General features: G+C 41.7%; 2 pseudogenes; one reads left to right on the top strand and one right to left on the bottom strand.

Moving 5' to 3' along the window:
- Positions 1-6,487: 6,487 nt before the first annotated feature.
- On the bottom strand, positions 6,488-8,244 carry LOC144253781 (KH domain-containing RNA-binding protein QKI-like; annotated as a pseudogene).
- A 1,166-nt stretch (positions 8,245-9,410) lies between these two features.
- LOC144253780 (chondroitin sulfate synthase 1 pseudogene) lies at positions 9,411-19,123 on the top strand (annotated as a pseudogene).
- Positions 19,124-20,611: the final 1,488 nt, after the last annotated feature.

The raw sequence follows: 20,611 nt of genomic DNA, 5'->3' as shown, positions 1-20,611 counted from the left end.
TTCGTATTTACAGGAGGATTCAAGAGGATCCACAGTTGGTATGTATCCTGGCCTCACTCTCTTCCTGTTGCAAAATGTAGATGATGCCAAGAGTCAGAGAGTCTTCCTTCCTTTTGAGTGTAGAGTCTCAATGATTCCACTACCTCCTTAAGAATGAGAAGTGAGGGGGTTGCGGTCCAAATTAATTAAAAAAAAAACTATGGCATTCTGCATATTTCCTTGAAGCACCTGTGTGAGTTGAGCAAAGTGGTTAGGTCAATGAGAGTTTTATACATGTGTCTCTGTGTGCATTCATGCAACATGATTCTGAGTGTGCCTTTGTGTTTGTTTTTGCACATTTGTTGTTTCTCTAGATATATACATGCCAAGATGCCAATGTCCACATGTTTAAACAAAACAAGCCATCTCCATTAGATCATGATTTTGTATATGTGTAAATAGATCAAACTGTAAACTTTCCATGTGTGCAGTTCATCCACACCAATACCTCAATTAACATGCAAAACATTTCCCATCAAAACCCAGAAAATTTTCATGACACTCTATAAGGAAAAAGCTCGGGTTCATTCCTGTCACTGCACCAGTAGCAACTTCATTTAATAGCAAACCTCACCTGTCAGTAGGCCCTGTATTTAGTCAGTGCATGTGATTGTTCACAACACTTCACTCATGAAAAATTTTCCCATTCATATACATTTTCTGTGAGAGGAGTCACAATTCATCTTCCAATCCCCATTCTAGGCACAAGTTTCTGGACAGGGCCAATCCTTAACAGTGACCCTCAGGTCCACCAATACACTATGCTACCTTATGGTGAAGGGGATATCTGAGACAGAGGAGATACACAGGCCAGAGGTTACTGTAGCTAAGGAAGGGCTGCATGTTCCAACTGACACTGAAAGCTACCTTATTGGGTCTTTTTGTAGACATTTCATTGTAGAAACATGTTTTATCTGGGTGGATTTTCATGGGGCCTGATCAGCACAACTGCAGCTCATCTAGTTACAGAGCAAAAGGTGGGCTCTAGTGAAGGTCCAGCTCAGCACAGCAGTGTTGTCCGATCCCTAGTTTAGATCTGTGCTGCCCCCTGTGTGGCCTGCAGGATATCACATTGACAGTATATATGATAGGTCTTCATACTGTCAGTCTCAAATGCTGTCTAGGTCCTTCTATTCATACATACATGGATACTGACACTGACTGGTCACCATGAGGGTAGAACCACTGTGGTCATCATTCCTTCTCATCCCTGAACCCCTCCCTGGGCAGAGTGTCTTCATCTTAGTCCATGTCATCACTTGATAAATGCAACTCTATGCTAAGATCTCACTTGTCAAGCATGTGGGGCTCTGCAATGAACCAGGTATCCTCCTGGGATCTGACCAGGACTAGCCAGAATCAGTAGGTAAGTTAAGAAGATAGCATTGTGTCCAAGCTTTTCACACACATATCTCATGAGCTCTAGGTGGGACGTGCTTGACCTTGTGCAGAGCCATCTGGATCTTAATGTTGACTTTGTTTATGTAGATTCCTCAGGCCCTCAGAGAGTTCCTGGCACTTTTCACTTTTGCATGACTCCACAGTCTACTTATAAATGGGGAGTATGAGGAGTGAGAACATGCTGGCAAACTGCTGTCCAAGGAAACCCAGGGGAAGGAAATTATTGCCTGCTTTACCTTTGAACTCCAGGTCTTGGCCATCCAAAGTAACAGTATTTTAAATTTTATTTTAATTTTAAAACAAAACTTTCAAAGTGGCCAGTAGACCCATGTGCATAAAGCAGAGAACATTTCCTTTTGTCTTGTGAGCAGCTGGTCTGATGCTGGCACAGTATATATTCTGTGTGTTTATATTCCTGAAACTGTTGGCATTACAGTTTGCATGTCAGCTTGGTCTGTTTCAAGGAGACAGTGATAATGTTCCAATGGAAGAAAGTAGTTAAAATTTGACTCCTTACAGCTCCACTCTCTCATTAGAAGGTTTGCAATTGTTTGCAGCATCCTGTTTGAGGCCTCTGACTCCCCAGAACTCAGAGAGGGTCTGAGAACCCAGAACAGAGATGAGGATGATCCTGACTATTAATATTAGTATCACTATGTTTTTCTTTCTAATAAGGAAACCCAGAAACTGAATAAATTATACAGTTGGGTGTGTTTAGCTTACAGTTCTGGAGATACAAAAGCATGGCACTGGCAAACACTTGGCTTTAGTCAATACCCTCTTATGTGCATTGCATGATTGGTGGTGTCAGCAGGGATGCAGGTGCAGGAGGGAGACATCACATGGGGAGACAGGAAGCCAGCAAGGATCAGATGATTCATTTGCTCTTCTTATATAACAGGATCTAACAAGGGTTTGAGAAATCTATATTCTTACTTCTGACTCTCATACCGTCAAATGTCCTCAACACCTCCAAGCAGACCCTTCCTCACACAGATTTCACAAATCTCATTGTGGCCATACTGAGAACCAAGCCTCAATCACACAATCCAGTGTGGGATAAAACACATCCAACCCTAGCAACCATCATAAGCTTAATTGTGTAGAAGAAAGCATGAGTCAATCTTAAGTAACTCTGTTGATGGTGTCTGTGTCTCTAAAGGTTGCATATGGAACAGGGAATATGATTCTAGCAGTGATGAGGAAGAGCCTGCAGGTAGGAACAGCCCTTGGGGTATGGCAAAATGGGAAAGGTTTCCTGGTAGGGTTTGAGTTCACCTACTCATGTGGGAAATGAGAAATGGGAATAAAATAGAAATAAACAGAAATATGTGTTATCTTCATAAAAATAAGAGTTAGTAGACCTTCTGACATCCTGTTCATAAGAAGACAACTTTTGCTTTGCCAGTTACACACAATCTTCCATGTTAAGTCCCATTCTGTCCTAAATTCACCTGTAATAAACATCAAGTAGCTTGGCTTTCGTTATTGATTATTTTTTTGCATCATGCATGAAAGAAATAAGATCTGCACTTTAGGTTTGACCGACAATGGAAAGAATCTAGTGGGACATGCTTTCTTAGAAGCACTTTGAAAACCTGTAATTGAAGCTCTCACTAGTGATAAGCAGTGAGTATGAAGTCACAATTCCACTCTGAATGTTCTCTTTTTAGAGCAGCACTTTCTCTTCTGTGTTTTGTCTATTTCTGGTTGAAAATAAACTCCCAAATGTGGGAGACTTAAAAGAAAATTCTTTCAGTTCTCCTTGAACAGGCCACTGTGTTCTCCTGTAAAAGAATGGAGAGAAGTTCCTCCTTGAACATGTTTCTCACCTCCAGTCTTCATCTAATTCCCAAGCCCTGGGACTAGGAGGAAAATCTGAATTTGCTTGTATTTAAGAGGCCTAAGTCCAGAAAATCAGGGAGACTGTGGCTGCCTCTTGGAGGAACAGGATGACACAGAATCCCTACCAAGTACAGTGGCAGAATGTGAACTGGAAAAGAGCTCTTGGGATGCTAGATCTATTTCTCATTGAAGAGGTGAGGTGATGGAGGCCAGGAGACAGGAATGCAGACAAGAGGAAGAATGGAGAGCTTTGACTGTGGGTTCTAGAACACCAGGAAAAGGAGCAACTCAAGTTCTCACCTTGACTTTAACTCTGCCTTTCCTTTTTCTAAGGCTACATCGTCACCATCATGGCCATGGTCCACAGAGAAGACATAGAGGAGGAGGAGGAGGAAGAGGAGGAGGAGGAGGAGGAGGAGGAGGAGGAGGAGGAGGAGGAGGAAGAGGAGGAGGAGGAGGAGGAGGAGGAGGAGGAGGAGGAGGAGGAAGAGGAGGAGGAGGAGGAGGAGGAGAAGGAGGAAGAAAAGGAGGAGGAGAAAGAGGAGGAGTAAAGGACCAGAAATCTGTACGTAATTGATTTCCTATTGGTTCTCTTATTTATCCTTTCTTATGTATAGCTTTTGTAGCTTTTATATGTTTCATATTTCCCACATTTATGACTTTTCTGAATGTGCTATCCTCATTCAGATCTTTGAGGTCCTTGGACCTTTAATTTCTGTTAAATCTCTCTGCACTAGCATTCTTTGTCTTGCCCTGGTTTTGACCACAGGCCACACCACTGAATCATGCTGAGCAATACTGCATGTCCATGTACTGAGCTTGAGTGCAGGGGGCTTCAGAAATATTGAGTTGTTGCCTGATGCATGAGACATAAACAATCTGGTTCTATTTTACTGACCACTGAATAGCTGGGTTCTCCTGCCTTTGCTGGTTCTGAGCATGCATGAATTTACCCTTCCTTTCCTAGGTCAAGATTACACAGTTGGAAAGTTGTTCCCATAACATGAATTGTTTCCAGGGGCCCTCTCCTGGTTTAAAATGTGGGCTCAATGCAGCAAAAGTGATGAAACAGTTTAGGAAGTGGCAATTTGAGTGTGGAAAAAAATGGGAGGGAGAGCAGAGGTCAAAATTAAAATATTCTCCATTGGTTTCTTAAATTTTTTTGTTGTACTTTATGCAGTGAATCAGAAGAAATTAGAGCACTCAAGTGTCCCCAGTTGCATGTGACCATGGCTATGCAAGGGGAGGTACAATTTGGTTAAAATCAGTGCATGGAGCTCTCTGAAGATACAGCTAAAGAGGGTAGGGCTGGAGGAGCCAGGGTCCTTGCTCCACTCTGTGTCATCACAGGTGCTGCTCCTCAGGGTCCCAGGTGTGTGCTACTCAGCCTTTACACCCAAATGTCCTAGAGAACCCTTCCCATTGCCTCCTGTTTACTCTCTATGGGAGCAGCTTCAGAAGAATTTCCTCCTGAGGACATTCATAGACACTCTTCCCACAGACAACACTCTCAGCTGAGGGCAGCATACCAGCCTCAGTGCTCCCTGCCCAGACCCCAGGAGAGATTAGGGCCCAAATTCATCTTGCATTTCCTGAGAACAATTGTGGTCCTGGCCACTCTCTGTGGCCAGCAACTCATCCAAAGTGACCTTTTTACCTGATTCTGTGTTATAGACCCTGTAAAACACCTGGGAGAGATGTAATTTCGGCCCTGGAACACAGGAGAGTAATTTCGGTCCTGGAACACTATAGTGCACAGCACCTGGAATTAGCAAGACTTGGAGCAGGAGTTGTTTTTATGGTTCCAAAGACATAACAGTCTATTATGTATAGAATTTACAGTTTTGTGTGTTTGTTAATAATTTTAATATTAGTCCTTCTTGATAAATTTTTATATAAAATTATATTTCCTTGATAAGTGTTGCTTTTTCAACTCATTCTATAAAATAAGACACACTGAAAAGAGGTAGATATGCCTGAGGTGTAGATCTCAATGAATTACAAAGTAGTTACCCTGGTGACCCCCATCACCATCAGTACTCTCCTCCCATACCCCTCAGTTTGCTTTTTAGGTTGTTTTTCAGGTTGGTATTATAACATTCACTAAATTAACAATGTGGGTGAGTAGGTGAAATAAAATGAATAATTATATTGCAAGCTAAGTGAAATCCCAACTAAATTTCATAAGTGTTTAATTAATTGATCCATTCATTAGCTAACTGAATCTCAAGACACCCAATATAAGAAAGGGCTGGGAAACAATTGGCAATTTTCATTTATAAATATTGTGGTTTTACATTTTTGTATCCTTTTCTCAAGAAGAATTTTTTTTGTAATATATCACATACATATAAAACAAGTTGGAAACGTACATTATAAACTTGTACCAATGGTGATAAATACATTAAATGACATGTTTCTCATTGGAAATAGGTTGGGTTCTATATAGAGAGAGCATGAAAACTACCAAGATAATAATAAAGTCTAGACAAAATATAAATGTCTGCTCTATAGTAACATAGGCATTACTTCAATCTAACCATGCTAAAATTACATAATACTGTAAAAAATGTCTTAAAACTATATACTTTAATAAGAAGTAAATTCAATAAAGAATGATGATACAGGGATTGGGATTATAGCTAAGTGGTAGAGTACTTACCTCACATGTGTGAGGCCATGGGTTTTATCGTAAGCACTACATATAATAAATAATATAAAGGCATTGTGTCCATCTGCAACTAAAAATGTTACTTTTTTAAAATGATGGGCTGGGGATATAGCTCAATGATAGAGCACTCACCTAGCCTATGTAAAGCACTGGGTAAGATTCTTAGCACCACATATAAATAAATAAAATAAAGGTTCATTGATAACTAAAAAATATGTAAGAGAAAAAGTACTGAGATCCAATGCATTCAGATTTCAAAATTCATGCTTCTTTTTCATTGATCCAATATTTTGTCAACTAAGTTTTCAAAAATTGTTCAGAGCCAACATTACTCATAAATGTTACTCATCTATTATTTCATAAATTTACTTTCCCAATAATAAAACATACAAAATATTTGATAAACATACAAAATATTCAGATTAAATATATTTGACATGAAGATGAAAGAAATCATAGTGTCATTTTTCACTGTCAATGTTACCTGCTGCAATGACCACAGGCAAGGAAAGGCAATAACCATTGAAGTGATCAGCAGGCAGGCATGGTCAGGTCATTACTGGGCAAAGAGTTCAGAGATAAGAAGTTCATAGGTGAGTTGCCAGTGTCAGCTCCACCTTCAGTCACAATCCTTTGGAAAGGACGGACACACACATTGTGCCTTCGAACTTTAGTAGGACACTGCACCTCATACACCATTGGGTTCAAAGGGCACTCAAGAGCTGAAGTGGCTGGTGCCAACGTGTCAGGTATTTGTAGGGTGTGTAGATCAACCCAGCCTCTGGCTCTGGAGGGGCTATCACAGCATCAATGTGAGGAGTTCCTTTGGGCATGACAGAGGTCTGTATTTGTCTGATCAAAGGTATTATGGTAGGGTCAGCTGGAGACGAGTACTCAGGGTCACTGGTGAGAGAAAAGGTGCAGCCCCAGGTGTGATCCTAGGAGCAGCCTGGGCTGTTGCAACAAGAGAAAAGGCAAGGGTAGATGATTTAGTGTTGGCACCTCTGCAGGTGTCATTCAGAATCAGAAGTTTCATCAACTGCATCTTCTTAAGTTTGCCCAACACAGTGACACATCATGGATGTACCTTGTTCTCAAAATTTTATTAAAGATGGATAAAATAAAGGTTCTATAATTTTAACTCAGTTTTAACATTTTTCCCATTCTGCTGCAGGTACCAGTATTTGCTTCAATTCTTCAATGGCCCTCTATAGTTTACTTTGCTCTATTCTGAACAATTTCCACAGTGATTAGTACATCTGAATCTTCATGTATATGCTTCCAATTCAGTTTGCTCTATCTTGCTCCTCCTTCTCTTTATCTTTGAGACTTTGCCTATGGCCATTGTTTTACCTCCAGCTTCTGCCTGTAGCTCTTTGGCTGTGAATCCTCCGGGCCAAAGATCCTACCAAGAAAATTAAAATCTAGATATTTTGGATTTTTTTACACGAATAGAGCACAGATTTTAATTTCTCTGGTTGTAGATGATGCAGAGTCAGTCCATTCATTAAATCATACCTACAAAGGGTAGTAATGTCTTTCTCATTCAACCATCTTGCCCCCATACACCCTCCCCTCCACCTCCTCTCCTCTGCTCAATCCAAAATTTCCCATTATTCTCTTGACTTTCCCCCAGAATATTATGGACCTGATCCACTTATCAGAGAAAATATTTGGGCTTTGGCTTTTGGGGAATGACTTATTTTGTTCCATGATATTCCCAACTCTGTCCACGTATCTGTCAATGCTATATTTCATTCTTCTTTAAGGCTAAGGAATATTCCATTCTGCAAATGTACCACAGTTTGTTTATACATTCAAATGTTTAAGGGCATCTAGATTGTTTCCACAGTTTAGCTACTGTGAATTAAGCTGCTATGAACACTGATATCACTGCATCACTATGGTGTGATTTTAAGTCTTTGGTGTATACATCTAAGAGTGGGAATGCTGGGTCAAATGGTGATTCCATTGAAAATTTTCTAAGGAATCTCCAATCTGCTTTCCAAAGTGGTCACACCATTTTGGAGTCGCAAAAATCAGAATATCCTCTACAGACACATTTAGTTTCTCTCATAACTGAATAATAGGCCCCACATAATTAGGAAATTTTGCACTCCTTTTCTTTTTTGTACTGCCATTTAATGTGTGTACGTGACTTTATGTAGTCTGCTAATTCCTTTCTCTGGCAGCCGATGAAGGTGGTGGAAGATCCTTCAGAATTTGGACAGGATGCTCAAGAGCTTCTTGTCTTTCACCAACTGCATCAGGTTATCTGGGATTACCATTTCCCCTGACCATATTCCAGTCTCCACAGATCACATTACCCTATGCCTTGGCACCAATTCCAGAAAGGAGGTATGGGTGGGGGTAAACCTGGGAACTGTCTGCTGAGGACCTAGTGTACCTCTCTGCACGGGGTCCTGCTCTGGGCACAGAGCTGAGGCCCATGGAGGCTTCTATATGAGCTGCAGTGAATGTTGATGAATGTGTATGTATTCCAGTGTGAGGAGACCCTGTGACATATGCCACAGTGGTTCTGGTCCCCAGCTGTATGGACAAATGGACAATCTTAAATTTATCCTCTCTCTCTCTCTCTCTCTCTCTCTCTGTATATATATATATATATATATATATATATATATTGAAAGCCACAGCCAAAGGGGCCCCAGCAAACTTCCAGCTGCCGGCTGATGATTGGCTCACAGCGGCCCCAGCAACATCTAGCTGATTGGCTCCTCCACGGAGATGCTCATTGGGCTGTTTCCCTGCCCTTTCAGACCACGGAGCTGCTCATTGGGGGATTTCTTTGGCTCCGCCCACACAACCCAGCCAATCGGCCTCAAGAGCAGGAGGATTGTGGGAGGTGGTGAGGTTTGTGTGGGTGAGAGGCTTGTGGAAGCCAGTGGTGGCAGTTGGGCTCTGAGGTTTGTTTTTTTTTTTTTTTTTTTTCCTGAGGAGCTGTTTTGCTTGGCGTTTGTAGTTCTAAAAATAAAGTTAGTTTCTTTTGACAAGTGGCTCCTGAATTGTGCCCAGCCAGACTGCGGCATATATATATATATATATATATATATATATATATATATATATATATATAGAGAGAGAGAGAGAGAGAGAGAGAGAGAGAGAGAGAGAGGACTTGTGATAGGAGACAAAATCTGCTATTTAGGGAAAGGCCCCTAGGAGAATCCCAATGTAGATCATGGGAGTTTGGGAACTGTCATGTCACCTGCTCTAGAGAGTTACACATCTTTTGAAGAACAGCTCATGGTGCAAAGCCTGTTGCTGATAGGCACAAAACAACATCTGTCATCACTATAATATGAAGCCAGAACTGTGTGATTTGCCAGTGAGAAGGTCAACGAGACTTAGCATCATGGATAATTTGCATCTGGGAAGGAGCAAGAGCAGGTCTCCCTCCCAGTACCCTGCATGGGCACATGGTAAAGTCCCCATGTTTCCAACTTCCCAGTACCAGACACTGTCCCAGGAGTCCCATATGTTTGTCCTATGGGAGGAGGTGAGGCTTTGGGTAAAAAGTGAGTGCGACACTACTGCTACCTGAGGACTCTGGTTCAAAAATGTCTAATAATAATACCATGAAAGCAGATTATGCAAAGTCTCTTAACCACTTTAAATTAAAGAGGCATGCATAATTATTTTAATAATGTTATATAACCCACTAGAGCAAAGAAGTATCATTCTTTTTTTTTTTTTTGAATTTTGAGAAAAATAATTTTATTTATTTTTTTTATTGGTCATTCATAACATTACATAGTTCTTAATACATCATATTACACGGTTGATTCACTTGGATTATGAACTCCCGCTTTTACCCCATATACAAATTGCTGTATCACATCCGTTTCCCTTCCATTGATTGACATATTGCCTTTCTAGTGTCTGAAGTATTCTGCCGTCTGTCCTATTCTCTACTATCCCCCCTCCCCTCCCCTCCCCTCCCCCCCCCTTTCTCTCTCTACCCCTTCTACTGTAAATCATTTCTTCCATTTGTATTATCTTGTCTTACCCCTCCTTTCCTCTTATATGACATTTTGTATAACCCTGAGGATCGCCTTCCATTTCCATGCAATTTCCCTTCTCACTCCCTTTCCCTCCCACCTCTCATCCCTGTTTAATGTAAATCTTCTTCTCAAGCTCTTCGTCCCTACCCTGTCCTTGTTTACTCCCCTTATGGAACCACCATTTGACCCAGCTATTCCCCTTCTCGGTCTATTCCCTAAAGCCCTAACAAGAGCATGCTACAGGGACACTGCTACATCGATGTTCATAGCAGCTCAATTCACGATAGCAAGACTGTGGAACCAGCCTAGATGCCCTTCAATAGATGAATGGATAAAAAAATGTGGCATTTATATACTATGGAGTATTACTCTGCATTAAAAAATGACAAAATCATAGAATTTGGAGGGAAATGGATGGCATTAGAGCAGATTATGCTAAGTGAAGCTACTCAATCTTTAAAAAACAAATACCAAATGACTCCTTTGATATAAAGAAGTATCATTCTAACAAAGATTGGATGAACACTTATTTATGATATAATTCATATTCTTTTTCTCATGTCATTTCTTTGAAATAAGTTTTATATATTTATTTTACATGTCAATTTAGACAGTAAATTTTTCTCAGAAATGTTTGATCTGTTTTCTGTTTTCTCATTTACATTTTTTAAGGTAGATTTACTTAATGAAATAACTGAAGTATGAGTGGTAATTTTCTAACCACTGAGTTTTTAACAGAAATAATATTTACCCTTTGATATTTACAACCAGATATGTAAATGTGATTTGTGTTTATTAGAATAAATTTAACATTGAAGAAAATGGATGTTTGTTTCATAATTTAAGTAGTATAGTAACACAACACTTCTAAATCTATATAGTATAATTGTTTAAAATTTTTATTCTTTTTAGATATACATGACAGTAGAGTGGTTTTGGATATATATGGAATATAATTTACCATTCTTGTGGTTAGACATGATGCAGAGTTACACTGGTTGTGTATTCATATATAGAGACAGAAGTTATATAAAGAATCTAATTTAGGGGTATAAAAAAGCAGTCTTTCACTGTTCAATGTTACAAGCTTCTTCTATTTTCACATTTATGTTCACAGAAATTCAGTGTTTCTTTTAAGTGACCGTTTTCACCATCACAGTTTTACCATAAAGAAAATAAACTCTTGTTTGCAAAGTCTAAAGGTATTTTGGTGCCAGGTCATAATCAACAAAGAGTGAACAGAGAAGGAAGTGATCCTGATGATGAGGTGGTTCTTGAATTAATTCAATTGGTGTGTCTCAGGTGGCTTCCTTCCCTAGACATGTTTTCCCAAGCAGGTCATGAACACAATGCCCATGCTTTCATGAAGCGAGAGTATTCATGTGGTCATGACAACATATTTCCACTCACAGAGGTGACCTGCCTATAACCAGGTGGCAACAGCCTAATCCAACCCTGAGTTCTAACATGAGATTATTTCCTATGGGAAGCAGCCAGGTATCTCAGAGCAGATTGATGACACTAGACCTTACATCATGGCAGACTGACATTAGTTCTCAGTGAAACATGCATTTACCCTAGAGGGAGCTTGTTTTCCTTGCCTGCAGTGCTTCTGCCAAAACTGTTATCCATGGACTTAGTGAACACCTTAACCACCATTGTGGTATTCAACATGGGGCTTCTGAGCACAATGCTTATGTCACAGCCAATAAAGGGGAGCAATCAAGCCATATTCCTGCCATTACTACTCTTACATTTCCCCAATGTCCTAAAACACCAGGTCTGACAAAAAGGTTGACTGGCTTTTGAGGAGTCAAGATGAATCTTGGTGAGTGGTTACACCCATATCCAATACATGATGTTTGTGGAATAAGCAGTATTCCTGAAGCTAGAATGAGGGCCTGGCACTGGGAATGACTCCACACACTAGTGACTCACTAGCACAATGTTTGCTTCCCATTTCAGTAATTGAACCCTATTATTGAACTAGTGAGGAGGACTTAGTTCCAAACACAGGACACAAGAATGACTGCTGTAACCTGGGTTTAAGCCTCTATTTTGCTACTCATGACAAGGAATCATTAGACCAAGTTGTGGCTATGAGGTCATGATTGGTCCTGATAATCAGGGGAATTATTTTGCCATTGCTGACTCAAAATAAGGAGGCAATGCATGGAATGAAGCATGTTCTCTAGTCCTTCCTTGGACTGCAGTTAAGGTCAGAATACCAAGACAATCCAACTCAGCAGGGCTACTGGTGCACCTATGTTGTATGGAGTGATGATTTGTGCCTACCACCTGGCACCACTAGCCAAAGATCAACACTAGCCAAAGAATTTTTTTTTTTGGTGGTCATGGGAATTAGAATAGACAAGTGAGAAATTACCAATGATAATCACAGGAATTAGAATTCTATGGAAAATATTTATTTTAATGAGAATGTATTTGAATATGTTTTTCTTCCTCTGTCTGATTCTAGTGTCAACTAACATAGGTGTGTTAAAATTATGTAACTATGCAAGCCTGGTGTCACATGCCTGTAATCCCAGCTGCTTGGGAGACTGAAGCAGGATCATGTTATGAAAGAAGCCTCAAGAAAAGCAAGGCACTAAACTATTCAGTGAGACCCTGTCTGTAAATAAAACACAAGATAGGCTTGGGGATGTGACTCAGTGGTCTAGTGACCCTGAGTTCAATCCCTGGTTCAAAAGGGAAAAAAGTTAACATTTTATTTCAATATTTAATTTACAGGATATCATAGGTGGAGGACAAGGAACATACTTGAGGTCAAAAAGTGTATTGTATTCTCTTGCTTGGAAAAGATGCACATTTTGGGGGTGGCACTTTGATGGGTCATCTTATTTCATGAAGCCTGGATATCATAATTATGTATAGGTGGAGACTGAGTGATCATGGAAGTGGCAATGAGTTTCTGCTTGACACACGTGGAATATGGTGCCATGTTTAGTTAAAAATGTGGTAGCTTCAGTGTATTTCTCAAAATTGATCACATGTATATTTCTGGTAGTAGGAGGAATGATTTCTGTTGTACAAGCCATGGAAGCTAGAAGTGAATCCCTTCAATCGTGTGACTCATGCCTGCATATGGGTATCTGTTAGGCCACTACATAGAGAGGAGTGGTCCGGTTGTTCACATGTCCTTGGATTCACCTCCAGCCTGGTTCTGATGCTTCAACTCTTTCATAACCCAGAATAACTAGGACATCTGGCTCAATTTACAAAACGCAAGGAATGAGGGGTACTAGATGGGGCATCAGGATATTTACCATGGAATTTGGCAGCCTAGAGCAGCTTTCTGAATATAGAATGGCTTTCCTGGTTCATGACTAGTCAGGTAGGTTGTTGCTGTGATCAAAATCTGACAAGAAAAAATGAGAGGAGGAATTTTCTTTCTTGACTCAGGCTCTGAGATTTGTCAGGTCATATATGGCCATTTCAATTGCTGTTTCTAAACTGAGGCAGAACATCATGGCCGAATGACATAGACAAGAAAAACATCTTGAATCATGACAATCATGAAGCAGAGAGACCTCTGTCTCCCAGGGAAACCAGGAACAAAATAGAAACCCCAAAGTCTCATCCCAAAACAACCTCATTCAGCCAGTCTACCTGCATATAGTTAACACCTATATCATTGGATGTAACCTTGGTTAGTTTACACTGCACAACCTTTTCATTTTTTCCTCTCAAGATTCTTGCATTGCCTCCCCCATGGTATTTGTGGCACACCCTATATCCAAACCATAAGAGTCCCTGAGGTGCCTTTGCTGGACAAGTTTCTTCATTGGTTTCTTTCCTCAAATGCACGGTACAGCCGGGCTCCCTGAGACCACTCTCGTTCATCTCTAGATTTTTGGGGTAAGTGTGTGTTTGGTCAACATGGAAGTTATGAATCCTCTGGGCATACTACTAATAGGAAGCCCCTCAAATCAGCTGTGGGGACAAAAGAAGAGACTGAGGAGTTGGAGGTTCAGCATTCAACTTGCTTCAAGCTGCTTGGGGCAAAATATCACCTTGACTTCCCTGACCGATGGTTAGAGTCACTTTCCAGGTGTTGACCCCTTTGCCACTTTTCCAATTCTTCTGCGATGTTTTTGTTGTTGTTGTTGTTGTTTGTTTATTTGTTTGTTTGCTTTTCATCTGGGTCTACTTCAGATGGGCTGCTGCCCTTTCTTGTTCCTGTTCAAGGGTGAGGCAACTCCCTGCTGAGAGACCACTGATGACAAGTGACTCAGCATAAGGTCACCATGGACTCTCACATTCCTCATAGTCCTCTCAGTATCTCCTACATGGACTTTGGTTTCATCTTTGGCAGTTCATTTCATATTTCTGTTCTTGTTGACATGCTTTTATGCATTTCACATGTTATACATTTTTTACTTAATCAACTGCCTACTCTTGTGGATTGACCACCAATTTTAGTCTCAAACATTGTGTTTGACACATCTCATTCTGCAGTGTACCATAAGTGGCCACGTTTATTCTTATTTTTTAATCTTCCATGCTTTATGTGACATGTTAAAAAGCACCACAATCCAGTCCTGACAGACAAAACAAATTTAGGTCCCTTATTTTCTGTGAAGTTCATCAGTGTCACAGTTTCCATGGCTGAACTTTAAAAATGAGTTGTCAAGTATTCCTCAAGCAGAGAGGATCCTGCCTCTGAACTAAGGTGAATTCCAGGTTCAGGGCTATGAACTGAGGCAGGTGAAAGTCAGTGTCAATCTGAGATTCTCCTCAGGGAGCCTGTCCATGCAGGGAGAAGTGACCAAGTGCCCCCTTCCCTCATGCAAGACCACATAGGAAATTCTTCCTGAGGAAAGGTATGTATGGCTGGAGGTGGGAGGAAATGCCAGAGAAGACTGTGCAGGCATCTTTGGAAGACCCTAGGATAGAGAAGCCTTCCCAGCGTTGACTTCTGGACAGTGGTAAATAGTTCCCTGAGATTAGCAGGAGGCACATGCAGTCATGCTGGGAGAAGGAAATAGACCCGAGGAGCCCCATCTTCTCACACTGTGCTCCCTCCTACAGCATCTGAGCTTAGTGTGTTCTCCCTTATGAAATTCAACCAGCTGGTCTGCCATGCTTACACATACAATCAGCCTCCTTCAGTGCATTTCCCAGGTGAGGTCCTCTTTGTGCCTTGGCTATTTCCAGTGTCCTGGGGGTGACCCTGTGTTACTCAGACCCTCAGAATATCACTGTAATGTCACTGCAACCCCAGACACAGTTTAAATTCTCCTGATGTGCATTCAGGGACTATAGTTGGACTCCTCCTTTTCACCCCCAGTTCAGGAGTGATCCTCAACTCTGTGCAACCCCAGCTTCTCTTCTGGATTCCTCTGAATGCCCCTCCACTGACACTTGCTGGTTGAGGATTCACAGAGTAGCAGCCCCGCTCCTGAGGACCCCAAATATTCTGTCACCGGAGAGCCTATTTTCAGTATGTCCAGCCTCACTCTGTGCCAGTTGTGCCAAAATGTACCCTGTCCTGTGTCTCAGATTGATGGCATTGACAGTGCATAGGAAGTCATGGCAAGTCAAGTTCACGTACCAAATGCTTTGTTTCTGTTAGAAGAGAATCCATCAAACCCAAGCCTATCTCCCCACATACAATAGTGTAGAGAAATTGTGTGAAACTTTGTGTGGATGTATTGAGAAACCAAGAATCATGTGTTCCATTTAATGTCATCACAGATAATGATACACTTCTGTCAATGTGCTGTTTTCTACATGTGTTTTATCCTTTTTTTTTTAGATTTCTCACTGGTCCACTAGCAGCTTCCATTGTGATTGGTTTATTTTTCCCATCATACCACTTTTGTTACCTTTCATCTCTATTTGAAATTTAATTTTACAGTGGTTTCTATATGCTTTACATCGTTATCAACATAGTTTGCAATGATGTTACCTGAGTTCTATTACCATGTTCCCTCTCCTCCTACCCTCATCTATTCCTTCTTGTTTATGATGCTGTGGTCACAAGTATGATGTGCATACTGGCATTCTTGTGTTCATTTCCATTATTGATTCAAACTGTGAACTTAATTTCTCCTGTCTTTAATTCACATGGTAATATGTTAGAAACTAAAGTACCAAACTATATCATTGTTAGTATTTATGATCAGCTATGTAAGTACCTTTAGCAGAGATATTAATTCTTCAGGTTCTCAAGTTCCCATCTCTTACCCTTTTTACGTCTTAGGACTCCCCTCAGTATTGCATGCTGGGCAGGACTACCAGAACCACAAATGTGCTCTGTAACTGTCCCATTGGTGGTTGTCAGCTCTTTTTCACTGTGACCATTATACCTAACAGGAACAAGTTAGAAGGGAGCATTAATTTTTGGCCCATGGCTTCATGGGTCTCCATGAGCTTCTGACTCTATCACAGAAAAAGCATGGTAGAATATGTAGAAGAATAAAACTAGACCCTTATTTCTCACAATGCACAAAAATTAACTCAAAATATATCAAAGGGCAATGGTGAGCCAGGTCTGAGGATGTGTAGCAGCAGCAGCAGTCTAGGCCACAAGGAGAACAGGGGCGGAGCCTGCTGGGGCACCATCAGGGCAGGACAAAGTCTCTGAGCAGATGCCATTGCTATTGCCTTTGCACTGCTCATTCACTTCTGTGCCAAAGCAAGAATAGTCATGGTGGCCTTGCTCGGGATATGCAGATTGCATGTGCAGGACATGTTCCCCTCTTAAAGGAGCAGGTCACTGAGGTGCAGACAGGTGTGTATAATGAAGCTTCAGCACCAGGCCTGCTGTCAGTTCCGGGGCTGTTATGGGCATAGCTGGCCTTAGGCACCCACTGAGCATCTGGGACCAGGCCTTCTGGCACAAGGGAAAGCTGTTGTCTGCCACTGGGAGCTGTGGTGGGCGGGCTCCTAAACAGAGGTGGTGGAAGCAGCCCCGCAGTCAGAATGGCATGGGCATGACTCCAGGCAAGTTGGCGAGCCTAGCTCTGCTTATTGCCTCAGATCTGACTCCTGCTGGGCTTTGTGCTGGCCTCACAGGTTTGTCATGCCCCATGCTTCAGGGATGAAACCAGTGTTTCTGTGGCGCTGCACCAGACTGGATGACTGTGGGCACAGCAAAAGGATCCCAGGCCTGCAGGGCACAAGAAGGTGTCTGGGGCTCAGCTGTGGCCACTAGGCTTGGACCAGTTGGTGGCCTCACATGACAGGAAACTTCTCTGTGTCGTAGTCATGACCACCCAGAAATACTTCAGACTCCTTCTGTGGCCGTCTTCAGAACAGGATCCAAAACAATTCATGGAATAGTGGTGTTTTTCTCTAGTGAGTGTTCAGACACATCTGTAGCAATTCCAGTAGTGCCACTATGAGGCATGGATGGTACTTACTCATCCCACAAGACATTTATGATGCTCAAGTATATGCATGAGCACTGCTTGGACTGTGATCTAGAAGCAGATGATGATCTTTACATCAAAGGAGATCATCTGAAGAGATTCCTGAGGAGCTTGAATATCAGTGAGCCCTGTTTCTCAGGAAGATAGGACTCAGCTCTACAGAAGTGTCATGGGTCTTTTGAGATGCATCAGCTTTTTTTTTTAATGAGAAAAAAAACAAAAGGGGTACATCTGAGATCTCCAGAACAGTAAGATTCACCAAGCTATCACATACTACCTGAACAAAAACCCAAGCTACAAGTACAAACTGCACGGCTACATTCTCAGTTGCCAAATTGCAGAGCAGCGTCATCACACAATACAGCTCCACTGAGAAATCAGCCTAATGAACAAATACAGAGACACAGAGATGCATAAAGAAGACCAACATCTGGGAATCCTGCTTCCTTCATGAGGTTTCAGGTCTGCCCTCAAGAGGAAATTCTGCAATGGGAATTTCTGAATGGGAAGAATTTGCACTTGGCTGTGGACCATTAGCCAACCTGCATCCCTCCCTTCCAAGGAGAATGGACTCAGCCTAGATGGAAGCCTTGGACGACATCTTCATGTAGGTAGTGGAAATGATCAAGGCCACCATCAAGACCGGGGAATGCATCATGGACTTAAAGGAGATACATTGTGGCTATCATCCTGTGGTGAATCCCATGTATGGGGCAGAGTACATTCTGAATCTTCTGCTTCTATGCAGGAAGTATAAAGGCAAGAAGATGACAGTTCCTATGAGTAGGCATGCATACCTACAGCAGATTTTCAGCAAGATCCAGTTTGTGGAGCATGAAGAACTGGAGACTCAGGAGCTGGCCAGCAGAATCAACCAGAAGTCTGGATACCTATACTTCCTCTCCAATTCCCTGAAGAAGCTTGTTCCTTTCCAGTTCCCTGGATCCATGAACAAAAGCAAAGAGCCCAAAGATGAAAATGTCATATACCGATGCCATTGTCTGGACGTTCTGACATGTTTGTGAGGTTTCTGGGAAACTTGGGGAAGACATGTCCCACCCCAAATCATCATGCCAAATTGGTTGTACCAGTTTTTAATTCTAACTCCAAGCCTGATAAGGCCAAACTAGTGGAACTGATGAGATCATAGCAGTAAGTATCCTAAAGGTGTTATGAAGATTTTGCCTGTATCTGTTGAATTTTAAATTGTTCTGGCCCTCAGAGTGGGCTCTTGCCATTTCATAACAAATATTTTCCCTTCTTCTGTGAAGTTGACCTGGTGTTTACCATGGAATTCGTGCAACAGTGTGGAGCCAATGGAGTTTGGGGCCAATAAACACATTCCCCACTCATCTTTAGACAGTGTGATTAAAAGATTATTCATGGCGGGAAAGTTACCAGGGACAACCATTTTTCCTTTTACTCAAAAACTGGCTTCTGGAGAAACCATGGGTTTGGCATGACTTGTACTTATAAGGGACATCTTGTCCAAGTGGGTGGCAATTTCCATCCATACTAGGGCTGAAGGATGTGGACATCTTCAACAGTGTTCTCAAGCAGGTTAGAAGATGTTCAGAAGCCAGAAAGCAGGTGTAGTGCATGTCCAATGCCCTCCTGTCTGCCATGACCCCAATCTGGATCCCAAACAAAACAAAATGTGCTTGGGGTCCAAAGCATCATCACATGGTCCCATGTAGTAGTTAGCTGAAATGTGACTGGAGAAAAGATGGAAATTGTTAGAATGATGAAAAAGCCAGCCTAATGTCTAGCTCTGCTGAACAAAACATTCTTTAGTTATCTATTTAAAAAAAAATTGTAAGATCAGCTTTTGAAGTCCATGCAGGGATATAATTTCTAAGTGAGTTTTTACATAGGACTCATTTAACATTGAGCTTTGTGAACAAAATTGTGGTTAGTGTTTGCCTTTGAATGCATCTTCCTTTGAACATTATGTTTCAGACCACCTTAATTCTGATTTGAAATGTCTTTGATTTTTTTTATTTCTTTCTGGGCCTTTTCTCTACAGTCCTATGGCAAAAAGAGAAAAAAACATAAACATTCTCATGAAGTATTATTGTAACAAAAAGAAACAAAACACTGTAACATTCTGTTTTGTTAACAATGCACAGTTTCTAACTTTTTTTAACAAGTTTTTTAAAAGCCATCTCAAGTTCTTGAGCTGGAAGTTGAGCAGTGAGTGCAGGCAGAAAGGTCACTGATTTGCAGTCTGGTCGTATGGCAGTGTTGAGATGGTGAAACCTTCAAGATCTGGGGCTTGTGGAAGGTCTCCAGTCATAGATGGTGTGCCCTTCAAGGGGATTATGGAGTCCCTGTTCCCCTCTCTTTTCCTCTTTTCCTTACCACCATGAGGTGGGCAGATCCTCTCTACCATGTGCTGCCCAACGTGGTCGACTTCCTTACTTCAGGACCAAAGTGATGGAGTCAACTGATCATGGACCAAAATGTCCACACCTGACGGGTGGAAGAGATCTTTCATCCACATAAGTTGATTATTTCTGGTGTTTGTTAGAATGATAGAAAGCTAACACTGCAGGAATGCAGAACGAGTAGCATATACATATATCCCTCCTCCTGTAACCACCCCTGCAGCCTTCCACCTGATGTCCAGCTTCCCCCATGAAGAAGAGCTTCATCACTTTCTGGCTCTCAGCTCCATATCACTGGTCTCTGCTGCCCCATATTGGACTGTCCATGTCAGGTTGCACTCTAAGCACTTGGATGGAGAGATTGAAGTTAAGGAATTAAAATTCCCCCCCCAAAAAAGAAAACAGCATCCAGTTTCAGTGTGGCTTCATCCCAGGTGTTTTAAAATGTCTGGCCCTCCCAGGTCTTGGCTGGTACTGGTCAAGTCCCAGGACACAGACTTTATACAAAGTTGCTGGGTGTCTTAGGCAAGAAAAACTCCCTCTCCCTTCCTACATGAAGTCATCAATAGAAGGAACTAGAATATCCATGTCAGGTCAGTGAGTGTGTGTTGCCATATTCTACTAGGGGAGAAGAGTCTCCCAATTCCTAGGGAGAGCTGGGGTAGGGGACACTCTCCTCCCCAAATATTACCAGCAGAGGCACGGTTCTTAAGATCTTGGAGGCCTCTCTAATGGTGCTTGAATACACAGAGCTAGCCCCAAACTGAGAATTCAGAGGGTCAGAACCATTCTTATGTTCCCAGAACAATACTGTCATCCTCTGCCTCAGAATCCCCAACTCCTCAC

This window comes from Urocitellus parryii, chromosome 3 (assembly GCF_045843805.1).
Source record: "Urocitellus parryii isolate mUroPar1 chromosome 3, mUroPar1.hap1, whole genome shotgun sequence".
Lineage (NCBI taxonomy): Eukaryota > Metazoa > Chordata > Mammalia > Rodentia > Sciuridae > Urocitellus > Urocitellus parryii.
This window is presented reverse-complemented; position numbering and strand designations above follow the sequence as displayed.